Source organism: Hesperophylax consimilis, chromosome 3, assembly GCF_061612785.1.
Source record: "Hesperophylax consimilis isolate HC1 chromosome 3, BYU_Hcon_1.0, whole genome shotgun sequence".
Lineage (NCBI taxonomy): Eukaryota > Metazoa > Arthropoda > Insecta > Trichoptera > Limnephilidae > Hesperophylax > Hesperophylax consimilis.
This window is the reverse complement of record NC_142838.1, coordinates 6,022,151-6,049,869: the sequence shown is the minus strand read 5'-3', so window position 1 is coordinate 6,049,869 and position 27,719 is coordinate 6,022,151. Positions and strand designations below refer to the sequence as shown.

Below are 27,719 nucleotides of genomic sequence, written 5' to 3'. Positions count from 1 at the left end.
CGATGAATTCGCCATGAGTTGGCAGATTGCGAAGCATGAGCAGAATCAGATGCCAGATCAGGCTGCAATTTACAGTTGACTTTTCCAGTGGAAGCAGGTTCTAATAAAGGAAAAGCCTCTTCAGTTACATAGTTATTTTCATATTCGCTCTGAATGTCGCCAAGAAACTGGCTTTCCTCGGCTTCAGAAGCTGATTCTCCGAGAGAAATAGTGTCTTTTTGGTCTAAGATTTTCAAAATATCGTTACTGTTTAAAATATTAGATTATGACATATTGGTAGCTGAAATTATACTAAATTAAACAAAAAAAATTACGAAAAATTAACGAAAGTGACAACACATAATCTTAGTTAGAAGTTACACAAAGCCTAAACACACGTCTCGCAGGCTTACTTTACCTCAAAAACTCAAAAATGTATGGACTTACCTTAGTGATACAGGTACCATCGGGAAGCTCCCGTCGGCCACTGGGTTCGCTAAATAGCACGAGGCATTAACTTCAACCGTTAGAAAGAGAAAGAGAATTTTAGATTGTGTGTACGCCTCGCAGGCGTAGATAAGGCTTTTAAGGTTAAGCGTATATAACCATGTAAAAGGGGATGATAATATAATAATACATCAACAATAATAAGTGACAAGGAGAACACGTTCAATTTCGCGCGCAATACTAATTAACAGTCTACAGTTGATTTAAACAGTGTTACTAATAGTATAATATGCAACTGAGTGACTGCAAGTTTAAAGAAATGATAGTGCAAACCTACAAGATTCTAATATCGAACTGAGTTAGCATTTTCAATATTATTAAAAGTAAAAACAATAAGTTATATTGTCTTTTTTTGTTATTTATTTTTGGGGTGCTATGCCGTGTTGCGCTCTTTCTCCTTCTTTAGCCAAGGTTTCAAGATTTTATAAAAAAACACATCTGCCCTAATGATGGACACTGCAATGCTGTCCGAAACGTTGGCTAAAGAAGGAGTTATCGCAACACGGCATAACACCTCAAAACAAATAACAAAAATACTTTTGGCAGTGAAAATCTTTAAAAAAATATAATAATAATAATATTGTCACCCAAGATATTACCTGACCAGGCACACAGTTGCAAGTAATTCAAGTCACTTTACCTTAGAACCAGGCTAAACAATACTTTTTATATTTAAAAAATTCCATCAAAATGGCTACCACCCGCAGTAACACTAATAAAACTAAGAAGTTCGCAGCTATCCCGATTTCCCCCTCTCCTGATACAGAAATAACGCATCTGACTCTAGCTGATTTCCGGAAAGGTATGAATTGAGATGTGACTAACTAACAATAAAGAAAATGGTAGATAAAATGGAAATCATCGAAAGTACCATGACAGGTTTACAAAACCGTATCCGGACATAGGAGATGGACGCGGAAAACAAAAATAGGGAAGCAAACTTAAAGTTCCAGGAATTTTGTGGAATCCATGAAATTCAAGAGAAATCTACAGATACATTAAAAGGCATTATATACAATATAATCAAAACAACAAACTGCAGTATAGGATCAAAGGACATTGAAACAATCTACAGAGAAACGAGAAGGGAAAAACCTACTCAGGTCGAGGATATCAAACCAAGGACTGTAATTGTTAAACTAACCTCAGAAACACTTAACTTCTCAAGCAAAACGTTTATGGTTCCTAGCTAGGCAGTTAGCACGTGAACACAGTTACAGGTATATCTGGATAAAGGCTGGGGAAATCTATGCAAAAAAAGATGATAACTTGCGGCCAATAATGATAATACTAAGACTAACTTTGGGGTACCACAGGGAAGCACATTGGGACCTCTTATATTTATAATTTACATCAATGAGTTATGCAAGCTAAAAGTAGCTAAATTTGAAGAAGAGGATTGGACTAAAACGCATTAACATGCTGAAAGTGGAATCAATGCGATAAAACAGTGGATTGACAAAAATCTACTAACACTGAATATAACAAAAACTAAATACATTAGATTCAGCTCAACTATAAAAGGGACAACCTACCACACCATTCACAATACAAATATACAAGATTAATGGAAATTCCGATAATATTGATTCTAACTGCAACTGTGAAGATTTGGAATGCGTGAAAAACATCAAATATCTAGGTATTATTATAGACAATAATCTTAAGTGGAAATATCAAATTGAAAACCTTTCAATAAGGGTAAAAAAATTTATACACATATTCTTTGAATTACAAAGTATAATTAAATAACTAGACTTACATAAGAAAAATATATTTCGGATTGTGCAACCTCATCTTAACGTGTGGTTGCATTGGTTGGGGAGCGTCAGGTAGAACAATTTTAGATTCGCCTGTGAAAGCCCGAAAATCCGTTATTAGTCATTTTGCGAAAATCCCTTTGGTACTCTAGCGATCAGCTCTATTTTAAATTTAATGTATTTGGTGTTTATCAAAATTACATAAAAAGGGTTATTATTAACGTACAAAAAAATCTAAAAAATCATGATAAAATTGATCATAAATATATCACAAGAAGTCACACCCGAAAGGATCTCGTGGTCCAAGGGAGCAATACGGCAAAGTATCAAAAGTCATATACATATCTGGGACAGAAATTATATAATAAAATCCCCAAAGAATTAAATATTAAAACATGCAAAATGTCTTTCATCGGTTCAATTATAACTAAATGGTTGATTGGCTTGGGGAGGGTGGAGTCAGAAAAACTATTAAATAATGTCACTTAAAATTTTACATGTTTTTTTTTTAATTGCTCATTTAGTAAAAACTTAATATTTATTCAATTTTAATAAAAAAAATACTTTAATTTTACAGAATAATCTTAAGTAATTTAAACAGCATTTGGTTTCTTAGAACGGGTAATTTGCCTAGCTAGGTATTAATATCGACCAACAATTCATAATAACACTTGTACTTATTTTTAACATACTTATACAGTTATTGAATTATTATTATCTTGTCATTTTTGCTATATACAAGTATCTAATGTAATTTAATAAATAAAAAATAGAATAAATATTTTTATCATATTTTAAAATATCCTTGAAATGCACAAAGAAGTTTAGTCTCCCGAGTAGTCGGTATAAGGTCTACTCATTTGAGAACATATCGCGAGTAGGTACATTGGCGGCTTCGCTATTATTCTATATATGTAAATACAGCATACGCATTGAAAAAGTCGAATCGATTAAATATTAAATAAAATTAAGAAGGTCCTGAGTTCAAGTCCTAGTGATGTAATCCTATCATTTTCTGATTTTTCTGTTTCAAATTTTCGATTAAAAATTGTTAATATTGTTTTCAATAGTTAAAATATGTACAAGGTTTACTTGCGGCACGTGGAGCTGAAGATACTAGTGAAAGTATCGCCCTAGTGTAAGACCACCATTCAGAATTGAAATATTGCTTGAAATGTTTGGTGATCAGATCTGAACAGTCAGATACTTTTCCAACTTCTTCTACTTTATATCATTTCTTTACCCAATACCTTCAGCCTTACAATATACACCAATCGGGGATGCCATAATCTCACTAGCTCCAGGTGGTTGGGAGCAGTTGGGACTCTTGTGCGGTATTCACATGAAAAAGCTTGTTCATTTAGTATATTCAAACGTTCACAAACAACGTAAAAAATAATGTACGCGGTAAATTTGACACTTTTCAATAGGCAATTATTTCGAAAAAGTTATTAAAAAAGTGCAACGTAAATTCGTTAAATTTTATCTATTTCAGTGAAATGTTTTGCACTCACGTTCGGCTCCTACCAAATTAGAAACGAAGGAAAAATCTAGACAAAGGATTCATGAAACGAAAACGATCTGATTGCGGGCAACATTTTAAATAAACGTTGCAATTTTAAAGGCAATCTATGTTCCGAACCACACATTTATCTCTCAAAACTTCACGTAGCTGTGCTACGAGTATCTCTAGAATAATAAATAAAATTCTCATTTAACAATGGCTGGCAATTCAATGGCGGAACATCTTCCTGCGGAACAGCGTTTAATTATTACGTACTCATGATACACGATGAATAAAACACTAACATAATTACTAATTACCGACAATGCTGAAGTAATTAAGATCGATTGGTTGGCTTGATTTATTTTGGTAAATTTATATCTAAAGGCCAACTAGTAGAATTACTGAATAAAACATTTCTGAAAGTATTTTTGACGTCATTAGAGAGGGAGAGTTCAATCGGCACGTGTTTTCACAGCTGAAATTTCTATTCTTTTGACGGTTGTGAGAAGTGGTTTACCTGTAAATCTGTTTATTTAAAAGGAGCTTTTGACGTTCTGTTTTCGTAACTTGTCATAAAAACATGATTTACGAAATAAAATTGTATGGAATGGAATTGAAATACCTAGTTTTATGTTGGATACCTATGTCAAAACAAACCAAAATGTCTTCTATTGCTTTCTTAAAGTACAAATATAAAGGATATATTTTGTACAACACTTTTTTTGTATTTGTCGAAAGTCATTCTATTCTTAAACAATGCCTAAAGAACTTAAAATAAAAACATATTTCATTTAAATATTTGCAACAGAATAAATACTAAAATATAAAGTGTCTTACCTCTCTAACGTTTTACCAAGATCAAAAAATGGTACGACGACATAATTTTCTTATTTTAAGCATAAACCTTTGGGGATCTGGTAGAGAGACGAATGAAAGATCTTGTGGAACTTTTATTCGTCGCCGTGTTTATGTAGGTCGATTCATTTCAGAACAAAACGAATAGGTAGGTTTGCAGCTTTGCTATTATTCTAGATATTATGTAGATACAGCGTACATTCGCCGTGTTAGTCGTAGGTTCCAACGTGAGGCGCGCTGCATGTATTGAATTTCAAGAACCTAGTAGTGGCTGCCGCTAAGAACCTACTACACTTCTATTGTCGTTTATCAGCAGGTACATATTGATAACTTTTTATACAATGTGTCCCGAAACTCGCAGTGTAATTGTTAAACTGATGAATCTACATCACTTCAGAATCTATACACATCAGTCTGTAATATATCTTTTTGATTTGAGCTTTCGTTTTCGAGAAAATCGAATAAAATTTATTTTTTTCTTTAAGTCAAATTTGAAAAAAAAATGAACACTGGGGGTAAACTCTTCAGCTGACCTGACTCCAAAAGTTTTTTTTACCATTTAGTTACCCAAAAAAAGGAAAAAACAAAATGCTCAGATTGAAAAATAAAGTGTTTTATGGATTCACTATTGAATAATATCGATTGATTGATAAAAAATAAATGACAAGTCATTTCATTGTACAGTTCCTCAATTTTAAGCCTTTGTTCTTTGTTGTTTGTACTTGTACGAAACCGGTAATTAAAATGTGTGGGAATATGGTTAAAAAAATTTCACTTTTTATAATTAATACTGTGTACTTACTTGATATTTTGATTAATAATTGGGTGGAAAAATTGTTTGACGGATGAGTACTTTGTTTGCTCTTTTACTTGTATTATATGCATAGTGCGTTATTTAAAAATAAATCGCATCCCCTTAAAATATTTCATCCAATCCATAATTTAAATAACTTAAACAACGCCTTCCGCGTATTGACATTAGTGGCTGGTTCCTTCTTTCGTGCCGTGGGCGGATGTATTGATTCGGAAACTCTATTTTTAACGATGTTGCTTCCAGAATCATAACAATATTTATGATTTCAAAGCTGGCAAAAGATTGTGATACATCATTTAATAATGAATTTATACTCGAAAGCTTTTTTTTCACTAGTTTTATTCCGGTTTCATCGTCAAGTCGCTCCCGTCGACAACCAAGAAATCATCATTTCATTAGGTGAAAAGTATCTTGTAACATTAATTATAGTTCAACACACTTTTTCAGCATTTTTGTGTAGGGTGTGTATACAAATCAAAACTAGTTTAGATTAACGCACGAAATTATTTATTTACTCTGACGCGCCTACTCCGTACTAAAAAATCTAAGAGTGTTTATGTTAACAGCGCTGCGCTCTATATTATAGCAAAAACCATAAAGTCATTAAAATCACGCAAAATCTAAACACCAAAACTAATTTAAGACCAAAGACCTCCCACACTTGAAATATGCGAGCTTCTGAATCTTTGTGATAATTTGCTACGCGTTAAGTTTATTTATATACTCTGGGTTAATGCGAATAAGTAAGCTATGATGGGTGGAGAATTCATTCATTTCACAGTGTTTTAGTAACGATAATGTGTGATGGATTGTGAAACTGAATTGGTAGCAGATATAATGCCATAAAATAGGGATAGGGAGAATGATAAGAGAGATGATGTACATGAAGTAGGCCAGTATGGGGAACGAGTAAACGATATCTGTTTTTTCTTCTTTAAATAATCCGGATATTTTCGAGACCCGTATTAACAAATCTCTTCCAACAGCCCCTATCTCAACCATTACCCTATCACGACTCATTCTTGTACTCATTTACTGATGAATGCATTGCTGGCCTTTATGTTTCCTCCCTTATATAAAGAAAGTCTAGTCATGTCAGTCTAGTCAGTGAGACTATGTGTTAAGAAATTGTCATCCCTACTATGTTATCCATACTATAATATATATATATATACTATGGCATCCTAAATTGGCGTATGTTGTGAAGCTGAAGGTTGTGGGGAGGGGAATAAGATCGGGAAGGGGAAGGTGGGGACGTACTCGGCTATTCAGATATGTTACCTAAATACGGCTTAAGCCATTTCAGGCAGCGTTTCAATTTTGAATGATAATCTTAGAATTTTGAATGATAGTCTTACACCAGAGCGATAATGAGAGTATCTTCAACTCCACTTCCACATAGCTTACAATGAATTCTGTGCCCAATTCAACGATATACGAAAGTACGCTACAGTTATAATTACGCCAGGTCATTATTTGAGCGACCTTCGAGTACAAGACTTCCATGCAAGCGCAAAAGAGTCGTGCAAATTTCGTTTTGCACAAAACTTTGTTCTACGATAGCATTGAGCGGTATCGAGACAGCTCGGTCCACCAAAAAGGTGACATGATAGGTATATAGATTACGCTCATAACGGCAAATCACCTGTTTGAGCAGTGCAGATATATAACTTATCTCGTGCACTATAGACGCATGCGCGAAGCACCTTCAATGGAACTGAATTTTGAACAACTTTGGAATATCATAATCCAATACGTCTCGATGGAATTCGTTTCGGAAAAACTAATTTGCAAAGTTAGCTCTACAACAGCATTCACACATTGGCACTCGTGCGCAGTGAACTTAAACGGTTTCACGAAATTTTTAGCGATGAATATTGCGCGTCATTTACTATCGAGATGATTTTGCGTTGTATCTACGCTGAATGCTGGACGCTGACTTTTTACGAACGCTTTTTTTTTTTAAATGTGACTTGATTACTTGAGTGATTGAATTTAAGTACCACCATTAATTATTTTGCCACATTCATTCAGAAACTCTGTACATTTTAAAAGTGAAATAAATTACTGGCAATTTCAGTCACGAGCCGCCTCTGGTTATTTTCTAATTTTCCTTGAATAGTTAGCTTCCCCAAATATGATTTCGATCCTACGGGCCCCTTAAATTATATATAAAATGAAAAATCGAATCTGATGCCATTGGCTCGGATTTAAAAAGTACTTTTATCCATGTAGGTACCATCTATGTTAGCGGACGAGAAACGCAAATTGCGTTAAAAACGACACGCTTGCCTGCCTTATGTTACATTCCCATTAAATCCAAATGAAAAATATTTCGCAACCGATCGTTAATGTATAAAAAACCGTATCCCGGGTGAATGTGCGAAAATTCTAAATTTATCGTCATCGGTTGTATATAATATCTAACCATAAAGTATCGAATAAAGGCGGAATTTATTAAAGCAAACACAGCGGAGTACAGTGCAGGCGAAAAAGTGAATTTACACCCAACACAAATGGAGTTCGGTATTGGATATTGATTGCCGATTGATTTATGTTCGGCTCGGCCACATTTTTCACTTAGTACCGGTAAATCCCCGTCCGTTGTTCGGCAAATGGCCCCTAGATTTAGTGCCGAAACGACCTTATCCTGACCCGGACCGCGAAAGGCTGAAAACTAAATGTTCGCCAGTTACTCGGATTCTTATAGACCTTAGGACTTAATTCAGGGGCGCCCTGATCCCTATATTGTAGGAAGATAGTAAATAAAATAACGCATTATTTTTCCTAAGTACTTTTGGATGAGAAATGACTGCATGCAACCACTAGCCACTTATCTATTTATTGGGAAAAATTATACATTTCCCAGTAATTTTTAAGAGGGATAATTATTTTAATAGTGGTGATTTTCCTTTTCTTATTAAAATGCCTGATAAAACCATTAATTCAAATTAATTCCATTGGTTTCAGAAAACGAGATAGGTGTTGAATGTGTGATATGATATGATGATATGATATGATGTGAGTATCATATAACAGTATACAAATATGATAAGGATTTTTCAAAGATGTGTCTATCACGTCCGATATATACACTAAATAAATTAAAACTCATAAAATACTATTTCTTGGTAGAATCAATTTTTTAAAGTGGGGAAAGTTCAATTAATCCTCGGAAGAAAAAATTAGATTATCGATCCTTTTTTAAAGAAACACAAATATTACTGGATTAATTCCTAAATAACCTGACAATATTTGAAAATCTCCTACTACCACCACAGTAAGCGGAAAATGTTGCTTGTTTTGTGATGGTGGTCTTAGCCTTAGTCTTGGGTGGGACCCAAACGCGATGCCAACCCAGCCGTCGACCGGTCGAAGTTATATCTAACGTGAATGTCTTAATCATTTAGGAACGTTATGTATATTTGCATAGATTCACGAAAAGTGTCAATAATAAACTGAGAAATAAAGAAATTTTATTCATTGTTTTTATGGTAAGTGATTATTCAATATTATAACTTTTTTTCATTTTGAAATAAATAAAAAAGTTTTTGATAATATTTTCAATATCGAATTAGTAAGTAACAGGGACACGTGTTCCTCATGCTCTCAAAACGTTTACATGAAGTTTTCCACTGACCAGACTATAACAGTGCCACGCGCCGTACCCAAGAGGCATACACTCGTACCTGTATCGGCACACCGCATCTAATGGGTTAAAATAATGCAATTCCAATGAACGCAAAACGTAGAATTTGTAAATTTGAACTAAGAGACAATATGAAAAATATTAAGATACAAACCGATTATAACCATGTGTCTCAAGTAAACTTATTTTAGATGCAATTGATCAATCATTTTCGATTATCAAAAATCTCAAAAACAGATAATAAACAGATAAGTTGTTCTATGTGTGGCCTGGAAGACGAAAAGGTTTATGTAAATTGACGACGACGCCAGTTTTCCTTTAAATTGATGTAGATCACACCTGATCAGTTTTTTCAATGTTTATTAAAATTAGTTTTTAGTCAAACATTATACCTTATTCTTCTATAACAAAGAATTACATAAGAAGTGCCATGTGGTCGTGTTTCGTGATCCAAATATAAGCCCGATTTGGACCTATATTTCCATACAAAACTGTGTTTCCGTGATTATGAAATTTTTTTAATTTACGACAAGCCTAAGAGAAAAAAAACGCTTTCAAAATGGTCTAGAACCAAAAGGTACTAAGTCAATTTCACATTTTTTTCTATATAAATTTATGTAGAAAGCGCCTCTAGGTTTCTTCTTTATTCTATGCCGTACATATTACGATATAATAAAATAAGCATAAAATTCTACGTTGTTCAAGCTGGTTGGTGTATATTACACATAACCCTAACCAAAAACCTAACATAATATTAAACAAGTGTTCTTTTAATAAAGCCGTATTTATTTTTATTAATAGGCCCATTAAAGTTTACTCTAGTTCATAACTTTAACATGTATGAGCTTAATAATATGGCGTAAGTATTACGAATCTTGAAAGTCAAGCCTCGTTTCCTCAGAGGTACAATACACTGAGGCTTAATACATAATTTAAGATAATAGGGATGAAAACGGTAGAAATACGTTTGAACTTTGACTTCTGGAAATTCAGACAAGTACCTTTTGCGTACTGAGAAACTGTAATTTAAATAATAACAGTCGTCTTTAGAATTTCTCTGTACCGAGTTAAAATTAGTTAAATTTTTCCTACTTACGTTATTGTATACAGGTGTTCGTATGTTTTATCGACAGTCAAATGGTAGAAGGAAATAATATAACTACCCATGTTTCATTTTAAAATACCTTCTCTGTCACACACTTAACACGCTTTCCCACAAAAGGAACAAAAAACACTTTATATTACACACCTAATTTATTATATTACAACGCGCAAGAAACATTTCTGGGTAATTTTTTTGAGTCTGTTAGATCTGGTCTCAAAATTCAATAGACCTTTTCAAATTACAATTTCATTCAGAATTTATTTATAAAAGCGCTGAGGCTATTAATAGTGGGCTAGTGAGTGATAATTAGCTGGAGATAGTGTAGCAAACCACGTTGCACTAATAGCTCTTCATTTAATCACTTACATATATTACCGTACACCACAATATTGCTCCATTTCCAGTCTTAGTGCTTTAACATGAATCAAGTCTTAATTATTTATTTTAGTACAAACTTGCATAATAATAATAGTTAAATTGTAAGCATATGGACTTAAGTGGTACTGAGAAGAAAAAAAATCATTTCTCTGGAACTATTGAACTATGGAAACTTAACACTCAGTTTTCATAGTTCAAGAAGACGAGAATGGAAATGTTCATAAAATCGTAATTTTTTTAAATTAATATTTTTTGTTATTTTTTTTTGGGGTGCTATGCCGTGTTGCGCCGTATATAACCGTAATATACTTTTGGCCGTAAAAATCTTAAACTTCTTCATATGAATCATTGGATTTTTTTTGCAGTTATTGGTCTTTCCCTTCTATGTTTTTACCTATTCAGTCAATGTAATAATTGAAATGTATGCTGGAAATCAATTATTTATATGATTTTTTAGTGATTTGAAGGTAGGAACAATGTAATTACATGTGAATACTTAATGGCATTAGAGGCGGTAAAGCATTGAAATAGAATACATAGATAGGCCTGCCACTAATCAGTGGTCGATTGATCGATGAAAATGGGTCACTACAATGGTCTACACATTTTTGTCATGAACTTATTACATCCGTGAAAGTTTCTGAGTAACGACTAGAATAATTGCTTGTTACCTAAGATTAGGATTATTTTTAACAAATTATAGTTTTGTGTGTTTCATTTTGGGTTTACGAAAAATCTACATCTACATCAGCACATATGGTAAGCTAAGGGATTGCGGTTTCTTATTATCTGGCTAAAATAAGGTTAGGCTAGGTTAGGTTAGGTTAAAATGTTGAAACATGCTAATTGAATGTGTACTTTAAAAACTTTAAACTCGTCTCTTTAGAATGTCGTACGTGTAGATGAATATGTATAATGTACTCTACATTATCACAGATGCGCGGAGAAAAGGAGTATTGATGATTTTTTTGCATCCTTTAAAAACGTGATTGCTATCCATTTCCTAATAAAATATTAGTCCATTCAGAATATTATATAAGAACACGTGTTCATGCAGCTACGCTTTGCCTGTTAAATATAATAAAATATTGCGAAATCCTAATAAAATATTCGTGTTTTATCGATAGTTTGTTACGAAACCTGTCAATTAATTCGTTAAAGACCTGCAGTCCTGTTTTTAACAGGAATACGAATAATTTGACCATTTTTAATAAATTGCAATACTCCATATCAGTAAGTTTTCTACTTGTGTTGAATCGAAACTAACAAAGGTAGATTTGTAATTATGAGTGGCACCTGTATGAGGATAAATAAAATAAATTAAGCAAAAAAAAAATGCCATTTTGAGATAATTAAAATATTAGTTTAAATTCTGTGAAAACGGTGTGTATTCTGTCTTCAAATTTTGTTCAGTTAGTTTAGAGATGTGATTTTGAGCAAGTATTTTTTGATGATTTCAATATGTCAGCATTATTAAAAAAAAATGCTATTTGGCATTGTAAGATATTTGGAATCAACGTTTTAATTTTGGAAAAGAAATAAAAGAATGTATGTAGTGTGTAGTATTTTCTGTCTTCAAATTTTGAACAGTTTGTTTAGATATGCCGGTATTCAATATTTTTTTCAATATTGGTCGAGAAGTTGTCAACAGCTTGATGATGTACACAATCGTAGTCAGACGGTCCAAATTATAACAAGTACCGACCGTACGCGTAGTTCTTCTCGGCACAAGAAATCTTAGCAGGATATGTATTTGACACATAAAACAAAACAAAAACTTTGAATACTTCAATACTGATCGATTTTCTTGCAATAATGGATTGAACTCATTTTCTTATTATTGAGAGACATGCTTTTCAACATCGAAAGTAATGAATAATATAACGCAGAAATCTGAAAAACCAATAAAAAATATCTCGACAATGTCCAAATAAAATAATAAAGTGGGGTGTTCCAACAAAATATTTTTATTCAAATAATAATAATTATATCTAAGCACAAAGTGATTACTTCCTGTGAACGTTTAATTACAGTACCGGTTGATAAAGGAGCAATATCATTATTTGTAAAGGGGCCAATCTAAAGAACTCTTTGTCAATTGGGTACGGATACTGAGTGGAATACAAAGATATGCGAAAATGGGAAAATAAAAGGATGAGAATAAAAGCAGAGTTGTCCCAGTTATCAAACGAGACTTTCACGAGATTTCTTCTGTTTCGTCAACAAAAAAAGAAACACACAAAATAATACGTTTTCTGAAAGAGAAATGATAATAATACGAGAGTATATAGTCATTTCGTCTTTTGAATATTTTATTTCTTATTACCTGCTTTGCTTATCAAGGTATATTTCAAATCTCCATGTGTAATGTCTTTCGGCGGGATGATTTCTGTACCTTGAACCATAATTTATTATGTAGTTATATTTTTCTCGGGAAAATGTATGTACGGCCGTAACCTTATATATTTGTATCATTATTCATAGTAGTTACCTACTAGTATTAATACGTATGCTGTCGAATCCCAAAGCTACGTTTTCCGACTTCAAGGTGAATCATTTTAAGGACTGGCTTCTATAAATCTTTTTCTTTCGATAATAGAGTCACAGAAATGAGAGATCTTGGTACCATTTTGAATGAAATATAATCTTTTCTATTAACATGCACTAAATTATGAAAACACTAGGCTAATAAATTTAATTGAGCCATAAAACTGTTATACGGATCTATATAAGATAAGGCGCACTGAAGAAATAATTTTAAAAACATGACCACTAATACTAAATACCTATTTTTAATTATATTAATATATTTATTTATTTATTCAAACGCCATAAAATGGCTTTGACAATATAATGATTCATCGGATAATAAGCATACAGTGGTACACAAGAAAATATTAGTAATAAATTACATAACAAGTAGTGTACGGAACGTGTTTGCCTGTACAAGAAAAAACTGTTAATAATTAGCACCGGCACACATCAGTCCTCAACCTGGGTAATGATTTAAGTAAAACACCGTGAGGTGTTCTATCCAATCCATCATAAAAGAAAGACGATTCAAATCAAAATTCACATTTTAATTATAAGAATTGTACTGGTACACAGAACGTAGAAAGGGGTGTAGTTTATAGGAACTTCCTATTTCTTACAGCCAACCCAATTCACAAGAAATAGTTATATGTATTATACATGTATTACAACTGGGTTTTAATGCACAGACGGAAACTGAGAGAGTTGGAATTCTTTCAGCGATAATTTCAGATTGTAGCACATCCTCCATCATCGCGCCATACGATACAGCAAATGGCGTAGGCGACTGCTGCAGCAATGGCCAGTTTAATTGGTAGCCAGCAGAAATTGACCAGCCCTTAGGTAATCAGCATCATTGACTAATTCAGTCGGTAGCCATCAGGAATTAGATAGTCTCTTTATTGTCAACATCCGTGGTTAATTCAGTCAGTAGCCAGGAAGAATTGGCCAGCCTCTAGGTTGTCAGCATCAATGGCTAATTCAGTTGATAGCCAGGAAGAATTGGCCAGCCTTTAGGTTGTCAGCATCAATGGCTAATTCAGTCGGTAGCCAGGAAGAACTGGCAGCCCCTAGTTTATCAGCATTAGAGCTGGTTCAGTAAATGGCTAGGAGGAATTGGACAGCCTCTAAGCGATCAACAGCGGTGGCAAGTTCAGTCAGTAGCCTGCAGGAATTCAGCGGCGGCATGGTCATTTGATTATAAGAGGCGGCACACGGAGACGCCCTATTAGTGTAATGATAACAGATGCGTCTAGCTCAGCTGATAAAGTGCCGGCAGTTAACAGCTCGTTGCACATAGTTGTAATTTTTAAAATGATTTTGCCGTGATGGAGGAACAGAAACGAATACAGATTTCATTTGACACTCAGAAATTGTAAGAACAGATCGCGTTGTTACCGGCGTAGTTTTAAAACTTGAATCCACTTATATTTTTTTGAATGGGCTATTTATAATATCTCCTACAAGCGTTTATGTGACTTCAGCTTCCAAAAACATGTTTACGTTTTCAAAATGCAGGTAGTGTGGTGCGAATAATATTTCGCCCAGCAACTGCTTTTGGCTTTGTCAATATTTTAATTTCGTTTTAGAAAATAGGGTTATCGAACTGTTTCATGTTCAATCCAGTCTTTTTGCCGCCTCTTAACAGATTGATGCATTTTTCAACTGGTAAATATTATGATTTGGAAAAAGGGGTCATCAAACTTGCAGGTGTGCAAATTTAGCCGCAATTGATATTAAATGCAATAAAATCATTTTTCATGTTCGATACAAGTAGTGTGTACACAAAAATATTATTGCATGTGATACAATTGTTTATAGAAGTGCAGTGAGACAATACATAATTAAAAGAAATATCTACTAATGCAATAATAATTGAATTAATACTAGTTTTATATAAGACCTAACATAAATCAAGGTATGAGGCGATTATGATAATAGATTGTGAAATAAATAAAAAAAAAAAATAAATATAAAATTAATTCTATAAAGGTATATGTAGAATGTTATAATAACATATAATATATTATTTGAACAGAATATTAATATGTATCGTAAAAAGAGACTAGTTGACATGTATAGTATACATGTTAACTAGTCACATTGTATATTCTAGCAAAATATTATAATATAATAATTAGTAGTGAGTTTATTGTTACCTTCAAAATTAATTCTACTAATTCTAATTCTGGAATAGCTTTAATTTAATTTAATTTAATTTTGCCATAGTAAAGCGTACTTGAAGTGAATTAACTGCTTTATATAAATGCTGTGTTATTATTATTATGTCTCTAGTCAGAGGCTTTATCGACCAAAACTCAGTAGTTTCCCTCTTACAAAATTCATATTAATAACATTGAGGAAATACAAAAAAAAATTCTACGTTTCGTAAATTTTAAATTAAATATCCCGCTAGAATACATATTTTTTTGACTCTAAAATTTTATAAAGTAGAAAATAGACGCAAAATAAATGATTCAACCACCTTAGACTGTTTCGAACTCCTGAAACTTATATATTTACGCATACCCACAAGAATAACACGACACAATAGGCCTACAACCGCAATATGCATAAGCGCAACTACATAGCTAATTCTCCAATACAGCGGTTACACACTATGAGAAATAAATACTGTAGATATGTGATATTGATATGTTTAATGTTAACTTGGTTATTTAGTGGATTATATTAAAAACCATATTTTTAAACGTTTGATTGTCTCTTTGTAAACCTACCTGATCACTGTTTGTACTTATAAATTTTTTTTTTCGTATTTGATTTCATGTTTCTAATTTTGCCGATTGTAATCTTATTTGTAATAATTCTTTCTCGTTTTCTAAATTAATCACATTTCAAAATTATAACACATGTACTTATGTAAAAGAACTACGGGCGTAAGGTAACTAAAAATAAAAATAAAAATCTTACTTAAGTATGGATTTAATGAAGCCAAAAGCCTTACGCCATAAAAGGTTGTAAAACTACCTTCATTTTAGTAGTCCCGGATAGAGGTTATACGTGACATCATCGTGCTAGTATCTTTAGTCTTTTTCATTTTCGTACAAGAAGTGAGAGACGATGGTCGATGATTTACGACCTCTCTCTCTAGGACCACTATAACAGCTGTAGTTAGCCGTAGTTTACGTGCTAATTAAAACAATGGATTGCAAATAGTTTCCTACAACTGAGATATTGGTTGAAATTGGGAGTAATAGAATGTCTTCAAATAATTTTTAATATTTAATGTACCTTATAAAAAGTGATATGGTTGTGTACAATATTGAAAAATTATATCTGGTTAATTGAAATATATGAATATGATGGATGTATTTTTGGTTCGCATTGCATAAAAGACGTTATCCTAACTTTAGTTAGCCTATCTAGTCTCGGTGGCGGTTTTGGCGAAAAATAAACTAAGAGGGGCAATTTCACAGAAAAAAAATGAGCAAACAATAGATAACAACGTATTTTTTCATCCATCTGAAATTAATGACTCGAAATTTATAAGTTAGGACGTTTATCCCATTATTTGAAGTAAAAAACCCAATTTCTTGCGGAATGAGAATGCGCGTTAGTATAAAAAAGTCTCAGCGTCAGTGCGTGTGAAAATTTAAATTTCATTTGTTATTCTGTCCTATTGATTATGTGCCAAATTACTGTTGGAAATTTCTGGTTTTCTTGCGAATTGACCTCCCGTGTTGTTCCCGCGGCGCCCGAACCGTATATTTATTGTCAACAAATTTATTGACAGTTTACGAAGTGAATGCGACTAGGATAAGAATATTGCGCTCCATTTTCCTCCGACGCGTATTTACCCGCTTTATCCCCCCAACCCTCGCTACAATAATCAGCGGAAACTGGAGCACGAGGAAATCCGCCCCAAATTATAATACTTCTAAAGTCACTGACATATTTCACTATTTTTGGACACACTGTATTATCTGCGGTAATACATCATAATATTATTGAAATTTCCTCTGGGAGATAATCATACCTATTTTTTTATATTGGAGACAAATTTATATTTTTTTGTTCTTTGTGATTGCAAGATAATGGATTCACCCGTTTCTAAATAGGTTTACCTACATTTAAAAAAATTATACGTCAAATTTATATGTGTAGGTATAATATATCTTGCATGTTAACCTTTTGTTTTTATTTATGACTTACGGAATATTTTAATATAATTTATTTAACGTATTGCGAGACTTTTGCATTATTCTGAATGATCTATTATACTGAAAAACGATGTTTTTTTTGCTAAAGAAATAATTTAAAAAAATAGTAATAATTTTTTTAAGTTAATGGGATGTATAATTTGTTTTTGTGATTGTTTGGGTGATTTATATTACTCACGATCGCTTTAAAAAACGTCTGCCAATATTGTTAAATAAGTCAAGTTGTCACTTTGACTCAGCAAATAATTTTAACTTTGTGGGTGATGGTCATATGAAATTTAGTATGCATTACCAAAACATTTTTCGATTTCTGTCAAAAACATTCCAAAATTTTATCAAAAATCAGTTATTCTTCCTCGTTCAACGTATTCTTGACTGTGCCATATTTTTATTTTCTTCCGCTTAAACCTTTGTTAATGTAATTTTTTTTATAATAAGTACCTATGTTGAAGTTCTGAAGTGGTTTAAATTTGTTAACTGTACACAGTGCTAGGACCCCATTTGCACACACATATGTGCGATCAACAGCTGTGACCCGATAGAGACCTTGCTATTCACTTCAACCAACGATACATTTACGATTAATTTTTAATCCCCATAATATTTACATAGTTAGGACACTATTTTTGATGCAAAATATCTACCTATGGTTGAGTTATTATGGCAATTATTCTAATCCATTATAGGTATCTATTGTTTTCTTACTTGAATTGTGTAGCTAGTAATCCTTTTGGTTTATTCTAATACATTATAGGTATTTTGTAGCAAGTTAATCCACTTGGTTTAATGGTGGTTTTATTATAGATTTTTTCTTGGGCGTTACTGAATACATGCTTTGTTTCATCGTATGCCTATCCTTTGATCGTTATATTCTTCCCATTAATAATAATAATAATCTGGATGATTTTTATAACGCCGTTTGCATGAAAATCACATCATATTGACATAGGTTATTTTGTTGACTGAGCTAGGGACTACTCGAGCCTTTTGCATTTCACCTTTTTGTAAAATTGTATTTAACGTTCCGGTTCCGGTTAAAGATGGCGGTAATTTTATTTTATTTCCGATAAGTACGATAAATAAGCATATCTGTGCATATGTAGTAGCTATTTTGGGAAAAATACTAATAGTTAAATATTATTTATTACTTTTATAAAAATAATAGTAAAATTAATTATTATTTATGGTAAAATTTAATATATTACTTTTATAAAAATAATATATACATATAAATGCATTATCTTGTAAAACGGTATAATTTACAAAAACATCATTTAGCAAAAACATGCTGCAACACGGCAAAAAATTCGCGTCTGCTTAAAATGTATTACAATGTAATCAAGCGTCGAATTGTCGTGTATATTAATTAAGTATGAAATATTTAAGTATCCACTTACAAATCGAATGATTTAAGATGAAATTTTGGTTTCCATTTTTTACATAAAATAAAATAATAAACATATTACTTGAAGACGGTGGACCTATTATTCAGAAGGTATATCAGATAACTGTGTATAATAAACAAATACTGTATTATCATCATGAACTATCCAAACCAACTCCTTGCCTTAAATAATAATCATAATATAGTATTAATTACGTTTGTTTAATAGTTATCAAAACAATCAATGTGGAACAAAGGAGGTGATTTTATAACAAAGCGAGAAATAAGCAATGCTGTGAGATCATGAAATATAATCAAATAAAATCGCACAGAATTTGATTCAAAACTTCACAGTGCGTGACACAATCAAATTTCCGAAATGACTTTGTTTTAATCAACGTGTGTTTCTACTATTCAAATGGGAAAATTGTGTACAGGAAAACGGACGTAATTATCTGCCATACAACAGCTCAATTTATATTCATGCGAGTATGCAATACAGAGTGTACACGTGAAAATTGTTTATATATTTATAATCTCTTAAAATTATTATTAATCCGGTTAAAAACGGAATTGAAGGCTCTTAACGAATGAATTGATAAATTTCATACTAAACTTTAAGTAAAAGATGGATGTAATATAACTATGTTTTAGGTGTGAATAGCACAAAATCATGATGATTAAATTAACTGTAACTTATTTTATCTTCAAATTGATATTTTATTTTTTTTTAATTTCCTTTCTTCCCCCATCCCGCTCCAATGCCAAAACCTACTTCCTTTATTATTTGTATACTTATAAACGCATATTCTTGTATAATGCATTACACAGGCTTATTACATTTGTTCTACTTCCATTTTTAGATTTTTTATAATAGTTAGTTAGTTTCTTTTGCATCCTCCTTTTATTATAATAATAATAATATTTGGATGATTTATTTAGCGCTGTTTTTACTTATCACCTCAAGGGTTTGTGTATTAAATTAATATTAAGACTGTTTATGTTCCATAAAATAAAAAAATAAAAAATAAAACGAAAAAGTTTATCAGAAAAATGCCGGCAATCCCGTTTTTTAGCGGATTACAAATAATAATAATTTATTTTAAAAAAATCATCAATTCTCATTTTTCTCCGTGTACGCGCTAAATTTGAATACATCTACCCACTGTTTTTTGTTTGCTCTACATATCTTCCTAAACTTAAGCAAATTACTTACTTCATACAACACATTACTCTTATTTCCAAATAATCTCATCACCGGTCAAAAGCAACAATGCCTTTCTTTTATATGTATGTGGGTAGCTAATTTAAAACTAAAACAATTTCAAATTCCAAGAAAAATATCAGAAGGTAGTTCCTACTCTAATTTTCTGAACATCTTTTTAGAATGGTATGGAAAAGCTTTGTTTTACATAGCGAGCTTTCTTTCAGAGGCCTAGCGATTTAATCCCCCCTGTGGTGGAATTTAATAAAAATATATGATTTGACCCAGCCTCTACGGCAGTACCTAGGCAGTTATAAAAGCAAGGGTTTTAAAATAACCGTTAATTTCGCAACGTGGAATATGGAACAGGATTAAAATCAAAGTGCATAATTTTGTATGGAAATATTAAAAGCGGATAAAACAACTCCAACGTTGTTTGAGTTTTTTTTCCAATGTACAAATATGAAAAAAAACTTCTTTTTCAGTATAAAATATGAACTTTATCTGTACCCAACAATTTAAAAGTAAATTCTGAAATGATTATTTTATGGTGTTTTGCTTTCACGACCGTAATATTTATCTGATTTCAGCCCCTGGATGATATTATTTTTAATGGTTGACGATTGTCTTACCTCTGCGTAAACTGATGATAATCCAAACTTGGTGGTTAAACTGGGTTGTTTACTGGTGGAATCCTAATAATATGTAGAAATGTTGAAAGAGGATGACATATATCGTATGTACTTACGTGTACAGATAGAAATTCTAATTAAATTGTAAGATGCGAGATTTTTGGCATTTCTGGTCGCCGTCCAATATTTGCAACAGTAATTTTGACCGGTCAAATTTTGCTAACTTCTTACTTCATATTATATAAGTCTAGATCTTAGCTCTCAAAAATGTCGTCTTTCAACAAAACACTCGAGTAATTTATCTTACGTCTTTTAAATTGACACCCGCCACTCTCGAGAAATTTATTAAATTTTTCATGGAATATTTTACATAATTAAATAATATAAGACATTTGTAAATATGACGTTTAAAAAATGACTATTTATATTTTACCGAAATATACAAAGCTTTTCAAAAACAATCGAAAAAATCTATTTTATACTGTGAAATGAGTTAATTAATATTTGTTTTAGTACTGAGATCGTCGTTGAGACAACAACAAAAAATAATTGTTTGACGTGAAACAACAGGATACATAAAAACAGAGATTCCTCGAAAAGCTAAAACAACATTCTGACCCGCGTCTGTTTACTTAGGGACGAGCGCACAATAAATTTAAACAATTGCTGTTTATTGTTTATTCATTACCTATCCTTAATAAACGTATTGATCTGGCGTGGTGCGGTAGTAAATAAAGGGTAAATGTGTAATACAGGAGACAGGCCAGAAGCCAAAACGCTAGTCGTTCCAGCGATGAGAGGAATGGTACGGAACATATCCTCTCCCAGCATCTGTTCGAGAAACGTAAGCAAAACGTGGGCTAAATCAGAGCAGCGCCAGTCGACTATCGGCGGCGGTAACGCGAACAACTAGTGTACTAGCCGTGGCGCAATCCTGTTATGTCACCCTTAAAACCATCTAAGTTCGACACCTGTTATTAATAATATTGAAAAATTAGTCAAATATTCAAACATAAGTGAGTTTTTGACAGCTCAATGACAGAACGAGTACTTCATTATACGTTGTGTGTAAAATATAATGAATAAGCCTGGTGTTAACAAGATTATCTTCTGTATGAGAGACAGTCAAAATAAATATTTGTGAATTGGGGTGGTTTTCATTACAATTCGGGAAGGCTTTTCGAGTGCGTGTTCAGGGTAGTTTCGTGTTTCGGGGGCAGAAACAAATCACCAAAGTGGGTTTATTTCGGCGTGACGATTATGTATGCGAAGAAACCGTTTTGACCCTGTTCCGAACGCAATATTAAATGTTCGCGTGCATCGAAAGTTGGAGAAGAGTTTGCTTAAAGTTTTACCGTTTTGTTTAATTACAACTTTGATTTGTTTATGGGACTATGTAAGTATTTTCGATAAACTAACCGTATCGTGCATGTAATTATATTCATTACTATAAATAATGCGGTGGCCTTTGCGTAGTGGAAATATTCGATAAAGGTCGTTTATTGTTTTTATTGTTGGGTTGCAAGCCAAGAACTGAAATTTAGAGCAGTTTCTACTCATGACTTTTAAATAATTTGAATTATTGTTTGCCGTAAGAAGTTAAAATCATTTTTGTATAATCTCTTAGCGAAGTAGAATATTTATATGCATGTAGGTGTACTTTTACATTGGTTCCTATTAATTTTTATGAAAATACAAGACTATTTTAATATTATCCTCCTTTCAACTAGATTTGGTGATAATATTATATTGAGAAACATTGATGGATATTGATTTTACAAAATAATGTCCATGACATTTAGTGATAATATTATATTGAGAAACATTGATGGATATTGAATTTAAAACATAATGTCCATGTACATTTGATGATAATATTATATTGAGAAACATTGATGGATATTGAATTTAAAACATAATGTCCATGTACATTCGGTGATAATATTATATTGAGAAACATTAATGGATATTGACTTTACAACATAATGTCTATGTATTTACACATTTTATAAATATTTTAATAACTGGAGAGTTTTAATGAATTACCTGTCTAAAAAAAAGTTTTTTCTCACGGAAAAGGATTAAAATTCATAAAAGAATTATAATTTGAATACAATATAGACAACGGTCACTATGTATTTTTGTGTCACTGCCAGGTCAATATAAAACCTAACCTTACCTATTCGTACCTAACGTCAAATATATGTGCTAATTAAGTATGCGCATTGTGTTTCATTAGTCTTTATGTAATCATATTCTCCTACCAATTATCTAACCCTTTCAGACCACAAGGTGTAATTAATTCAAAACTCAGACGCAGTTAAGAATAAGCCGGTTGGGTTTGACTTGTATAATAACAATGTGTTAATAATAGATTCTTAACCTTCTAGAAAATACATATTTTTTAATGTCTTTGTATTATTTATGTATCTACACATTACATTTAAGAATTATTTGTAACAATAAAATATAATAACACTTTTGGAAATATGTTCTTAAAAAAGCACCTCTAACACTTTCACTGCCTGAATCAAGGTGATATAAATTCAAAACTACGCACCACCGCAAATTGCGGGTAAAATTACCGGGTTTGGCCTACTGTTAATATAATATATATCTCAACCTTCTCCAAGCAGCCCATGTATTTATTAAAAAAATACTTAATAACGTAAGTCGATGGTTATGATGCAATCGTACCTACATAAATTGGAACACTGCTTTTGAACCTTTAATCTCAACCATTAATTATTTCCTAACACTTTCACACCCTCGATACTTTAACATAGGCAAAAATAATTTCAAAACGACTGCGCACCGCCTATTTTGTAGCTAAGATTTACCCAATTGTGCCTAATTTCTAGTAAGGTAACTTATCTTGCAGTTAACTTCTAATTTAAATAGATGAAAAATAAAAATAAGTGTACACATTATTTTATTTAATTTCGTCTCATGATGTAACAGGTATGTACCAACATTATCATATTTCAATGATTATTTTGTTAATACCTACTATGTTCAATTTGGGAGGCGGGTATGGGTACCGCCTCCCCGGGAAACATTTATTGGATAACCAAAACCCATGCCAAAGGTCATTCCAAGTGGTTTTCTTTGGTGACTTAGCAGGGGTACCCGGGCACACGGGGTGAGATTTGTCTAGATCTTGGTGGAGGATGCGTTTGTCCACCAAATTCGTTGTGGGCCGGATAGAGAGAAACTGGCTGAGGGAGACTTTTTGACTTCTCTAGCCGGACTTTTTCGACCCATTTCCTTGAACTGCACTTCCTACCCCATGTACCTTATTCCTTCCTAGAACTTTCTTTCCTCCCTTTCCATAAATAGACATTACACAAATAATCCCCAAAGATAATATAGGCACTGAGAAAACTTTATCTGATGGCCCTATGTGTGGAGTTAATGTAAAAAATGTGGATAACTAATGAAAATGTAGGAACCTAAACAAAAACAACTTACTGTTTTAATGATTCTATTCTCTTAACTTTAACAACTGGAATCAAGGTGAAATAAATTCGTACTAACTCCGCATCGCCTAAGTCGCGGGTAAGAATAACCCGGTTGGGCGCCAAAAGCGGGAGTCTTGTGTATGTTTTGTGTTTGAAAAACGATTTTAGGTTACAAGGAGAACGAACCGCAGCAGGGAACTAACTTAATCCTACGCATGTGCTATAATTTAACCGCAAGTTATTCGGTACGCAGCTGGAGCGAATGCCACCACTTAACCCCTTAACGACCAGGTGATATATTGTGGTCTCAACACACAGAGGGCGAACTGTTCGCACTAATAAACTGGGTAGGATATTAGTTTTATTTATTTTACATTATTAAGCTTTCGTAAAGCTCAATACAATAGAATAATATTTACTCAAGTGGGTTGGTCGATAGGCTAGTGCGTAATATGCCGATAGTCAGGAAAATTAAAATATATGCATTTGCATGTATTTATAAAACATAACCAATGAATAATAAAGCTAGGTGCCTGCAAACGTAGATATTTTTTTTATCAGATTTCGAAAGAGCTGTAAAATTTTGACTTGGAGATCAAGGGTTCAAATTCCAGCAAACTGTAATAACACCTTTACAGGTCATATTATTCTACTATCCATTGGATTTGATTTAAGATTTTCATGGTCAAAAGTATGATAGTAATTTATTTATTTATTGAGGTATAATACCGTATGGCGCGACCTCGTTATTTAGGCAACATTTAGGACAGCATTACAGTGTTCACCATCAGGGCAGTTGTGTAAATATTGTGGTCAAATGTGTTCTTGTGTATATAGCGTTGTGTATGATACCGTATTGTCAACTCTAATCCTCTAAGAGTTGGTATAAGAGTATTTTTTTAAAATTTGTATTTAATTGTTTTTTTTTATTAATATTCATTTGATTTTGCCGATTTGTCAGGGTTTTCAAGTTAACATGCTAAAAAGTGTTCTAAAATGCTTTTGTAGTTCGTTCGTATATATATCTTAATATCTATTGTCGGTACAGGGCAGGTGTTGGCCATTGACTGCGAGTTAAAACTTCTGTGGTAGTTCACCGGTAAAGATAAACAGAAAACCAGTTATCAGAAGGAAACACACCGACTATTTCATTAAATCTTGTAATAAGATAAAGAATATTTATTAAATTTATTACAATTCGGAAACCACCCTATTTTATTTGTAATTAATACCATGAGCTATCGTTAACTGAATTTATTAAAAAATCATTTCCAATTCTTATATTTACAATAATTTTCTCTGATAATTAATATAAATGTTTTTATTTCATGAATAGGTACATTTACGTTTGTCTGAATTCTTCACATAACAAATATTAATATTCAAAATAGGACTTTAATTCAAAGATGATTCAAGTTCATCGAATCAGAGTTTTACAAAACACGCAGACAACCAAAATCAGTATTTTATTTGACTTTCGATCATTTACTTGTGCGTGGGCATAACAGTTAAACACGCTCTCACTGAAGTTCTTAACGGACTTAACCGTCAGTTGCCGGTTAGAAGTCGTGCGCATGCTCACTTTGTCCCTCGGTCCATGCCAACGAGTAACGGCTCGTTAAATAGAGCTTTCTGGAACGGTCACAGGTTAATTGCATAGCTTTTATTGTTTTCGTTGTTAAGTTGTGTCAACACTGAGAAGTCAATTAAGTGGAATGGGGATCAAAAGATCACTGTTCACAGTTAAATTTGAACGAACTAATGTGTTTACTATCACGACTTACGACACGGACAACTTTAAAGCTCAATAGAAGAATGGAAAAAAAGATTCCATCCGTTTTATTTGCAAGGAAAAGATACTTCACGAAACGTTAGATATAATAAACTCGAACATAATGGTGATTTATTTTTGGGGTACTAAACCGTTTGCTTCTTATTTAGCCAACTTTAGCATCGTACATTACGATGAATATTTTCTATGTTAGTTAAACTTGGGTAAAGCATAACATGAAAGATTATAAATCATACGTAGGTACCAATCTAAAGATAGTAAATCATATGTAGATAAATGCCTAAATATAATAAATCATATGTAGGTACCTACCTAAAGATAACATCATTACAAGGTACTTGCCTAAAGATAATAAATTATACGTAGGTACCTACTTCAGCATACAACGGGTTTAGTTCCCTTCTTTTTTTTGTGTGAGGCCTTCTAAACTTTTAGACAGTAGGTATATTATATACTGTAATGTTAATTATTTCTTATATTAGGGCTTTCTTATATTAAGTCAATATACTTCTTCTTATATTCATAAAGAATGTAACAAAACAGGAAAACGATGATCTGATACTATAATCCCTTTCTTGATTATATTTTTATCAGCTACCTCACACTCCTACTCTAGACCAAAGATCACACTAAACAGTAAACATGAGAGACTTCGGAGGAAAGGCACCCCCAGTGAATAGTCTTCACTATTATTTGTTGCATAGATTACTGAATAGTGACACCTGGAATTTGAGTTTAGAAACTTTTAGTATCGCACCGGTGGGAAGAATTATACCATACTTCCCCACCTTCCTCTTCCCCAACTTCTTCCCCTCCTCACTACCTTCAGCCTTACAACATACCCTAATTGGGGATGCCAAAGTCTCACTGGCTCCTGATGGTTGAGAACAGTTAGGATTTCTGCTCGGTATTCACTTAAAAAAGACACTTTTAAATTTTATCTTGCTTTGTGTGATTCTTACAAACTATTTTGATTTTATTAATTGGTGTAGTTTTTACGGCTTCGGGCAGCGCATTATAACATTTCTTCCCTCTGTAGACTAAATTAATTTATTTTGCGTATTGGCTTTGTCCTTTGTTGTTAGCTGATTTCATTACACGTCCTTGTCTGTTATAGATTAAAAGGCAGTCAACATTGTATCATTGGTAATACACATTACATTATAATATAATATAATACATTACAAAACATTTTTAATAAAATCGATGATGTTTGATATATCTTAACAAGTGAACTAGGGTTAGGGAAGTACTAAGTTTTTATCGCACATTACGGCAAAAAATGTTATTTCTTTATTAGGCCTGGAAAATGACTGCATTATTTCACGATGATTGCTCAGTTGGTCTTTAAACTTGATTGGTCCCGTCCAAAAAAAAAACTGGGTAGTTTATTATGAAGATCTCTGCGGTTAGCGCTTCTGGCGATTAATCGATCTGAGAAAAAAACATAAAAATTCTGTTAACATTTTAATCAAATCAAAGTGTTATTCAGTCGTAAAGTGCATAATAATAACAACTTAATTGTCTACATTAATGAATCTTGATTTAATTTTAAAAACGAATCATGTCGTAAGAGCTGCCGACAAGAATATAGTTAAAATATTCTAGTGACCTATATATAAATAAAGAATTTTGTAGCTTAACTTCATTAAACTATTTTACAGAATGAAATAAAATTGATTAAACAATAAGGTTGAATGAAGTTAATTAAGTAAAAATCTACCTAATACGATGTATAATAGAAATTATTAACGACTATCAGAACAAGCAATCAAGTTTCTGCATATATTAATCTTTCTTTGTATTTTTGAAAATTATGAGAAAAAACCATTTCCAAATTAATTCTAACTCTTCAGAGGGTCGTGAAATGTGAATTATTTTAATGCTTTAGAAATATAATTGAATATTAATCAAAGTGAATTCATTTTTTGTATGAAAAATTATATTTTTGATGGCAATTATTCCGTGGAGTTGAATGG

The 27,719-nt window shown here is 32.3% G+C and overlaps 1 protein-coding gene across 2 annotated transcripts in view; it reads left to right on the top strand.

The window, feature by feature from the left end:
* The first annotated feature begins 21,383 nt into the window (after positions 1–21,383).
* LOC149424865 (zwei Ig domain protein zig-8-like) overlaps positions 21,384–27,719 on the top strand; it is a 154,625-nt gene continuing 148,289 nt past the window's right edge. For both annotated transcript variants that reach the window (XM_089650835.1, XM_089650834.1), the window contains exon 1: positions 21,384–21,883. The gene's annotated coding sequence lies outside the window, so the exon portion shown is untranslated. The remainder of the gene's footprint in view (positions 21,884–27,719) is intronic.